Genomic DNA, 8,786 nt, shown 5'->3' with positions numbered 1-8,786 from the left:
CCTAGGGTAGAGTTAGAAAAATCATATAACCCGAATAGAAGATAGATCGGATTCCCAGAGTATAGACGAGGAATAAAAGATCCTAATACCACCCAATGGCGACGTTGGCCCATAAGCCACACAACCATATTTAGTAAAACCGTTTTTCAAAGACTAGACTCAACTTCGGTCAAGGAGTTGGAAAGGGGGTCCTACAGGCAGTCGGCTCTGATACCAACTTGTAACCCCCCCGATTCAACCGTACACTAATCATACACGCAAACATGTACGATCAAGATCAGGGACTCACGAAATGATATCACAACACAAATGAAAGGCATACAAGCTCCATATTACAAGCCTGGGGCCTCGAGGGCTCGAATACAAGCTCGATACACAAGCGTCAGCAAAAGCAACAATATCTAAGTACAGACATAAGTTAAACAAGACTGCCTTAAGAAGGCAAGCACAAACATAAACGTTCGAAGAGGCAAGGCCTCCTGCCTAGGACCTCCTAACTACTCCTGGTCTTCGGTGGCCTCCATGTAGTAGTATCCGTCGGCGGTGGCATCTGGGTCCAGGGATCCACCAACTAGTTGCAACAATCGGAAAGAAGAAAGAAGGGGGAAAGGGGTAGCAAAGCAACCGTGAGTACTCATCGAAAGTACTCGCAAGCATCAGATCTAAACTAAGTATGCATTGGTATCAAAAGGAAGGGTTGTATATGTGGATTGAACTACAGAATGCCAAAATAGAGGGGAAAGGCCTAGCCAATCAAAGACTAGCATCTTCAAGCAGCTCCAAGCATCTTGCAGCATGTAGAAGAGTAAAGAATAGCAATTTATATTTAACAAACATGTTGTAGCGTTAATGCCCAGAGATCCTCACTCGACTCCTTCCGAGAAAAAAATCTCGGGGCCACATATCTCAAGTATCCATTTCTAGTTTTAAAAGATCAGGATATAAGTCTGAACATCCGTTACCGTGGTCACGCCTATTAATAGATAATCTTCCCTACAGGGGTGCACCACGTTTTCTAACACGCTTGATTACTCTGGTCGGACACACTTTTCTAAGTCAATGCCCGGCCTCGGAAGATCAACACGTCGTAGCCCTACCTAGGCTCGGCAGAGAGGTACCCGCCGGTGTACATCCTAAGCACTCCGGGGTCTGGGCCCACTGCCCGTTGCACTCCGGGTCGTTGTGCGATGAGCCGAGATGAGCACCACCTCATACTGGATGGCACTGGACCGACAGGCCCACAATGCTGAACTGGATGTCTGACAAAGCTTCAGCTAAAACTGTGACGTCGAGGCCCATAACTATTCTCGCGTGATGGTTAGTGTGTAAAGGCCAAAGGCCAACTCAGAACAAATACCCAAACCTGTTAGTGCATTGGAGGCTCGCGGAGACGAGCAGTGACTCACGATAATGTGACCCCATCGCCCCGTCTCGAGGAAACACGGCAAGGGCTAGCCCAGCCCACTCGGGGGCGGCCTGCCTGCATGGCCGTGCCTCGTAACCATCTTGCGGGTGCTCTCCGGGCTCGCTCGACTTTCCCAAAGGTCTCAAGTAAAGTCAAGGTAACCGTGTGTCCAGACATCACGGGGGAAACCCGAGGAATCACCCCCGTGGATTCCACTCGATGTAATCATCAAGGTGAACGTAAGAGGAACCACCCTCGAGGTTCACACTTGAGGTGTTTGTAACATCCCAGATGTAACTTTCCCAATTTGTACTCCAACTCTTGCCGTTTCCGGTGTTAAGTTATATTTATTTTCTCGGGTTCGGGTCTTTGTCTCCGTGTGTTGTTATCGTTGTCATGCATCTCTTATCATGTCATCATGTGCATTACATTTGCATAGGTGTTCGTCTCATGCATTCAAGCATTTTCCCCGTCGTCCAATGGTCATTTCTAGCTTTCTTTCGTGTGTGAGGATTAAACATTTCCGGATTGGACCGAGACTTGCCAAGCGGCCTTGGTTTATTATCGGTAGACCGCCTGTCAAGTTTCGTATCATTTGGACTTCGTTTGACACTCCAACGGTCAACCGAGGGACCGAAAAGGCCTCGTGTGTGTTGCAGCCCAACACCCCTCCAATTTGGCCCAAAACCCACCTTACTCTGCTCCATCATCTAGAGCGTTCGATCACGATCGTGTGGCCGAAAACTGCACCCCATTTGAACTCTCCTAGCTCCCTCTACCTATAAAATAGCATCTCCCCCGAAATTTCCGGATCAAATCCACCCTAGACCTAGATCCCCCTCCTCTCCGCGCGGCCGGACGTGTCCGCCCGCCGCCGAACGAAAACTCCCGCCGCCGCCGCCGCCACATGGCAGCCTCTCATTCGCCCGCGCCCGGTCCCCAGATCCCCGCGCCGCCCGGGCCCGGGAAGCCCGCAGCCGGCCCTCGAGGCCCATCCATCCGCCGCCCGCGCCTCCCTGCTCCCCGTCGAGCTCCGCCGCGCCGCCGCCCAGCCGGACCACGCCGCATCGCCGCCGCATCTCCGCGCCATCCCCGCCGCCTCGCCCACCGCCTCCGCCGCCGCGCCCCTCGCCGCCACTCGGGCCCCGCGCTCCGACCGCCACTCCGGCAAGCCCCGGGAGCACCTCGTCGGCCTCCTCCTTCCTCCGGCGAGCTCCGGCGTACAGGAACTCCGGTGAGCCCGGATCTAACCTCGGTTCGCGTGCCGGGTCTAACCCTAGATCCGGAGGTGTTTTTATTCTTCCAAGTCCCGAAATTTTCAGTTCAAGTGCTCATGTTCGTACCTCTGTAACTTTGCATCCGTAGCTCTGATTCATGCATATAGCATATAAAAATGTTCATATCAGAGAGTACATCATTTCATTCCATTGCATCATTTGCATTTGAGTTCATCTTGATACCCGAACTGCTGTTAGAAGATGGCTACTTGAGATAATTGTCAGATCTGCTACTCCATTTAGGATTTTGTCATTTTTGCCATGATTAATGTGTGCATGCTATGACCTGATGCTCTACATGTGTTTTGTTAAGGGTTTTGTCATCTTTCCAGAGGTGCAACCCATGTATTTTTAGGATGTGTGTGGTGACTATTACAAGCTTGCAAAGTGGTGCACTTGCTAATTCTGTTTTCAGGGACTTTGCAATTTCACAGTCCTTGAGCTGTTTATCTCATGATGCCATATGTTCCTGTTGTTTCCTAGTGATTCGTGCCTCTTTTGAGGATGATCAGTAAGGATGTTTTGTTAATCTTGTAGTGCTCTATCCATCCATGTCTTTGTTTGCAATTATGGAGCACCCTATCTTGAGTCAATCGAGCTCTACTTTTGCTACTTTATGAATCTGGGGAGATTGTCAACTTGTTTGCAATTTTGCCGTTGATGTTGTAGTTGATCCATGCATGCTATGCCATTGTTTTTGCCATGTCTAGCTTGAATTTTGTGCCTTATTGATGGGTGTATGCTTGTCTTTCCATGACTTGCTCCGTAGTGAGTGCATCGAGCTCATAAACATGCCTACTTGAGCTATATTTCAGCTTGCTCCAGTTTTCACTAAGTACGAAAACTGATTATGTTTTTGCTATGTTCACATGCTTGCAATTGTATTTTCTGATCCCTTTTGGCTCAAGGTCACTAAGGGACTTTTCTTAAGCTATTTGAGTAGCTCCATGCCATGCTTTACTTTGCCATGTTCAGGTCCTGTAGCATGTAGTTTTGTTGCTCCGAAGAGTGCTACCTGATCTGAAATTCCAGACAAGTGTTAATTTCACTAAGTCTGAGATCTGTTTGCCATATGCATTTTTGCCATGCTTAATGTGTACCTGTTAATGGATGAATAGGCCGTAGCTCAGTGCTAGACTTTTGTTAAGCATCTTGTGTGCATCCCTGCCATGTATTTTGTTGTCACGTTTGGGTGCTGTAGCATGTTCATCTCATTGCATTTAGATGGCTACTTGCTGTAAATCGCAGACCGGTGTCATATTTGAATCGCTTGCCATTTCCAAACCGTAACTCCGATTCCGGCGTTCTTTATATCGTTTTCAAGCGATTTCATCTCATCTTTCTAGTGGCACATTTGGTTTTCCAAGTTGAGGCCAGGTTCATGCATTTCCTGTCATATCTTGCATTTTGCATCCCGCATCGCATCCCGCATAGCATATCATCTTTGCATTGTGTTGTTTGAGTTTGCACGTGGTTGATTGTGCCCTTGTTGCTTGTTTGTCTTGTTTGGGTAGAGCTGGGAGACGAGTTCACTAACTAGGAGCCCATTGAGTTTGCTTTCGAGGATCCAGTCAACTCTGACAACATACCCTCGAAATCACTACTATCTTTGCTATGCTAGTTTGCTCGCTCTTTTGCTATGCCATTGCTACGATGCCTACCACTTGCTTTCAAGCCTCCCAAATTGCCATGTCAAACCTCTAACCCACCATTGTCCTAGCAAACCGTTGATTGGCTATGTTACCGCTTTGCTCATCCCCTGTTATAGCGTTGCTAGTTGCAGGTGAAGATTGAAGGCCGTTCCTTGATGGAACATTTATTTACTTGTTGGGATATCATTATATTATCTGGTTATCTTAATGCATCTATATACTTGGTAAAGGGTGGAAGGCTCGGCCTCTCGCCTAGTGTTTTGTTCCACTCTTACCGCCCTAGTTTCCGTCATATCGGTGTTATGTTCCCGGATTTTGCGTTCCTTACGCGGTTGGGTTATAATGGGAACCCCTTGATAGTTCGCCTTGATTAAAGCTTTTCCAGCAATGCCCAACATTGGTTTTACCATTCACCACCTAGCCTCTTTTTCCCTTGGGTTACCGGAGCCCAAGGGTCATCTTATTTTAACCCCCCTAGGCCAGTGCTCCCTCTGAGTGTTGGTCCGAACTGAGCTGCCTGCGGGGCCACCTCGGGGAAACTTGAGGGTTGGTTTTACTCGTAGCTAGTCTCATTTGAGTGTGCCCTAAGAAAGAGATATGTGCAGCTCCTATCGGGATTTGTCGGCACATTCGGGCGGTGTTGCTGGTCTTGTTTTAACCTGTCGAAGTGTCTTGAGTAACCGAGATACCGAGTCTGATCGGAACGTCTCGGGAGGAGGTCTATTCCTTCGTTGACCGTGAGAGCTTGTCATGGGCTAAGTTGGGACTCCCCTGCAGGGACTGAACTTTCGAAAGCTGTGCCCGCGGTTATGGGCAGATGGGAATTTGTTAATGTCCGGTTGTAGATAACTTGAACCTTAATTAATTAAAATGAATCAACTGAGTGTGTGACCGTGATGGCCTCTTCTCGGCGGAGTCCGGGAAGTGGACACGGTGTTGGAGTAATGTTTGCGCAGGTTGCTCCCTAGTTTCTCGCTCGCGCTTTGCCTCCTCTTCTCGCTCTCTTTTGCGAATAAGTTAGCCACCATACTTGCTAGTCGCTTGCTGCATCTCCACTCATTATTTACCTTGCCTTACCTATAAGCTTAAATAGTCTTGATCGCGAGGGTGCGAGATTGCTGAGTCCCTGTGGCTCACAGATTACTATTACACCAGATGCAGGGCATGATGATTCCGCTCCAGGAGACGCACTTGAGCTCAAGTGGGAGTTCGACGAAGACTCTCAACGTTACTATGTTTCCTTTCCCGATGATCAGTAGTGGTGCCCAGTTGGGGGTGAACGGGCATGTTGGGTTCTCTTTTATTTTGGCGTCGTAGTCGGGCCATGAGTGTTTGGATGATGTAATGTTATTTATGTACTTGATTGACGTGGAGAGTGTAAGCCAACTATGTTATCTCCCCTTTTATTATCATATTCCATGGGATGTTGTGAAGATTGCCTAACTTGCGACATATGCCTTCAATGCGATTATGCCTCTAAGTCGTGCCTCGACACGTGGGAGATATAGTCGCATCGAGGGTGTTACAAGTTGGTAATCAGAGCCTTCCCCGAGCTTAGGAGCCCCATTGCTTGATCGTTTTTAGCGGCCGAGTTGTGTCTAGAAAAATGTTTTGAGTCTTTAGGAATTATATATTGGAGAGTTTAGGAATTCTTTTTTACTTCCCAGTCTCCTCATCGCTCTGGTAAGGCATCCAGACGTAGAGTTTTGACTCTTCTCTTCTCAAATTTCACTAAATTTTTTTTAGGATCACGCAGGTATCTTGGAATCGTTCCGATGGTTTTATGATGAGAACATTGACTTGGTGCCTCCTGTCAGGGGTTTAGTGGAACTGTCCCGGGGATTTGAGCTCTGAGGTGTTGTCATCATAATTTTATCGTTGCAGTTCTGGAATACCTGAGTCTAGTACGCCGACATCGAAAATATCTTTTATGTAGTTCGTTGGTGCGATAACCTTGACGCCACCCAGTACTGGGGCGGGAGTTCGGGAGTATCGCCATAACTTGTATAACGGATGCTTTTCGAAGGTTGAGGTAGATGGTTTCCGAAGGTTTCTTGTTTATGTGTTGAAGGATGGATACAGCTGGACGTAGGATTTGCTAGTTTGGCTGAGTTATTATGCTTCCCCTGTATCCCCAACACCTGATTGCATAACCGGAAAGGTTCGGGAGTTTCATAGGCGGGAATTCTAGTAGCTCTAGTTCTTCTTTCACGGATATTGGTTTGAGATTGGGATTTCTTACCGATTATTCGTTCTTGATCCGTACCTTGTTGATTTATTTCTCTACCTTAATTCTACGTGGCTTCTCAATTTATGGATATGTGACCATTTCAAGAGGAATACATTCGTTCATTTTGTTTGGATGTGAAGACTATATGTTGCAATTTTCATTCCGTTGGATTCAGCTTCAATATTTATCTATCAATGTGCTAATGGTGGTCAACCTCTTCAGGATGGCTCCTCCAACGCGCACGACTCCGGATCCTGATCCGCCACCACCTCCACCTCCTCCAGAGGCATGGCAAGTTGTGATGGCCGCAACCAATGCAAACACATAGTTGATCATGCAAATTCTTCAAGAGCGCAATCAAGGCAACCAAGGGAATCAAGGCAGCAATCAGAATCATTTTGCTACACTCAACCAGTTCCTTGCTAACGGGCCAAAGACTTTCAGCAATTCTGTTGAGGCAACCGATGCTGACGATTGGCTTGTGGATCTGTGCAAGCATTTCGAGTGCAGTAACGTCAGGCCTGAGGACTTTGTTAAGTTCGCTTCCTTCTAACTCAAAGATCAAGCTGCAGAATGGTTCCAGCAGTACAAGGATTCCATAGGTGGACGTGTTATCACTTGGGATGATTTCTGTCGAGATTTCCGAGCTCATCATATTCCTCAAAGCGTGGTTGAAAGCAAGCGTGAGGAATTCCGCAATCTGAAGCAAGGCTCTTTGTCTGTCTATGACTACAACAAGTTGTTTCAGAAGCTCGCCCGCTTTGCCAAGCAGGACGTCCCTGATGAGAAGAGCATGATATACCAGTTCAGGGGTGGTCTCAGAGAAGAAATTCAGCTAGCTCTTGTTCTCTTTGAGCCCTTGGGATACGATGAGTTCTACAACATGGCACTGAAGCAAGAGGCTGCTCAGTTGAGGTGTGATGCTTCCAAGAAGCGAGCCAGAGATGTTACTCCGTCTTCCTCTACTCAAGTGGCCAAGCAGCAGAAGTTTTGGCTTCCTCCTCCTCCGTTCCGTCAGCCGTATCAGCAGAAGAGCAAAGGTGGCAGTGGATCTTCCCAGCCACCCAACCCTGGCTTTCAGAACAAGACTTCGTCTCAAGCTCCAAGATCGAGTGCTCCGTATCACCGTCCGCTTTCAGAGGTCACGTGCAACAAGTGCCAACAGAAGGGTCACTATGCCAACAAGTGTTTCAACCAGAGGCGTCTTCCTCCTCCTCCTCCTGTCAGATCGGCAAGTACAGCTATGTTCAAGCATAACCCCAAGCACGCCAAGGTCAACTTGATGAATGCAGCTCAGGCAGAGGATTCGTCAGATGTGATCATGGGTAACCTTCCTGTTAATGATATTCCCGCAAAAGTACTTTTTGACTCTGGTGCATCGCATTCCTTCATGTCATTCCCATTTGCATCGGAGAACAATTTTAGTACTAAGGCTTTACCCAGAGCTATGCAAGTTGTCTCTCCGACTAAGCGTCTGAGTTCTACTATGATGGTTCCGGATATTTCTATCTTGACGGGTGATTTCAAGTTTCTGGCTTCTCCAATGGTTCTTGGTAACTCGGATATTGATCTTACTCTCGGGATGGATTGGCTTTCTAAGCACAAGGCTCAGCTTGATTGTGCAGCCCGGCAGATCCAATTGACTCATTCGTCTGAGGATGTAATTGTCTTTGCCGCTCGGGATAATTCCATCCGTCTGTTTTCTCTCAATAAGAAGGGTGAATTGGATGCCATCTCTCAAATTCCAGTCGTTTGTGAATATCAAGACGTCTTTCCAGAAGAGCTTCCAAGAATGCCTCCGCACCGGCCAGTTGAATTCGTTATTGATCTTGAGCCTGGCACGGAACCTGTGTGCAAACGTCCTTACAAGCTCGGACCTGAAGAGTTGAAGGAGCTGAAGAAGCAACTCGATATTCAAGAGAAAATGGGTCTCATCCGGCCTAGTTCTTCTCTGTGGGGTTGTGGTGTTCTTTTTGTGAAGAAGAAGGATGGAACGGACCGACTTTGTGTTGATTACCGTCCAGTGAACAAGAAGACCATCAAGAACAAATACCCACTTCCCAACAACAATGAGCTGTTCGAACAACTCAAAGGTGCTCGAGTATTCTCCAAGCTTGATCTCCGCATGGGTTATCATCAAATTCGCATCCGTGAGCAAGATATTCCCAAGACGGCTTTCAGGACAAGCTTTGGTTCATATGAATACACTATCATGTCTTTTG

The sequence above is a fragment of the Triticum dicoccoides genome, chromosome 6A (assembly GCF_002162155.2).
Source record: "Triticum dicoccoides isolate Atlit2015 ecotype Zavitan chromosome 6A, WEW_v2.0, whole genome shotgun sequence".
NCBI classification, from domain to species: domain Eukaryota; kingdom Viridiplantae; phylum Streptophyta; class Magnoliopsida; order Poales; family Poaceae; genus Triticum; species Triticum dicoccoides.
This window is presented reverse-complemented; position numbering follows the sequence as displayed.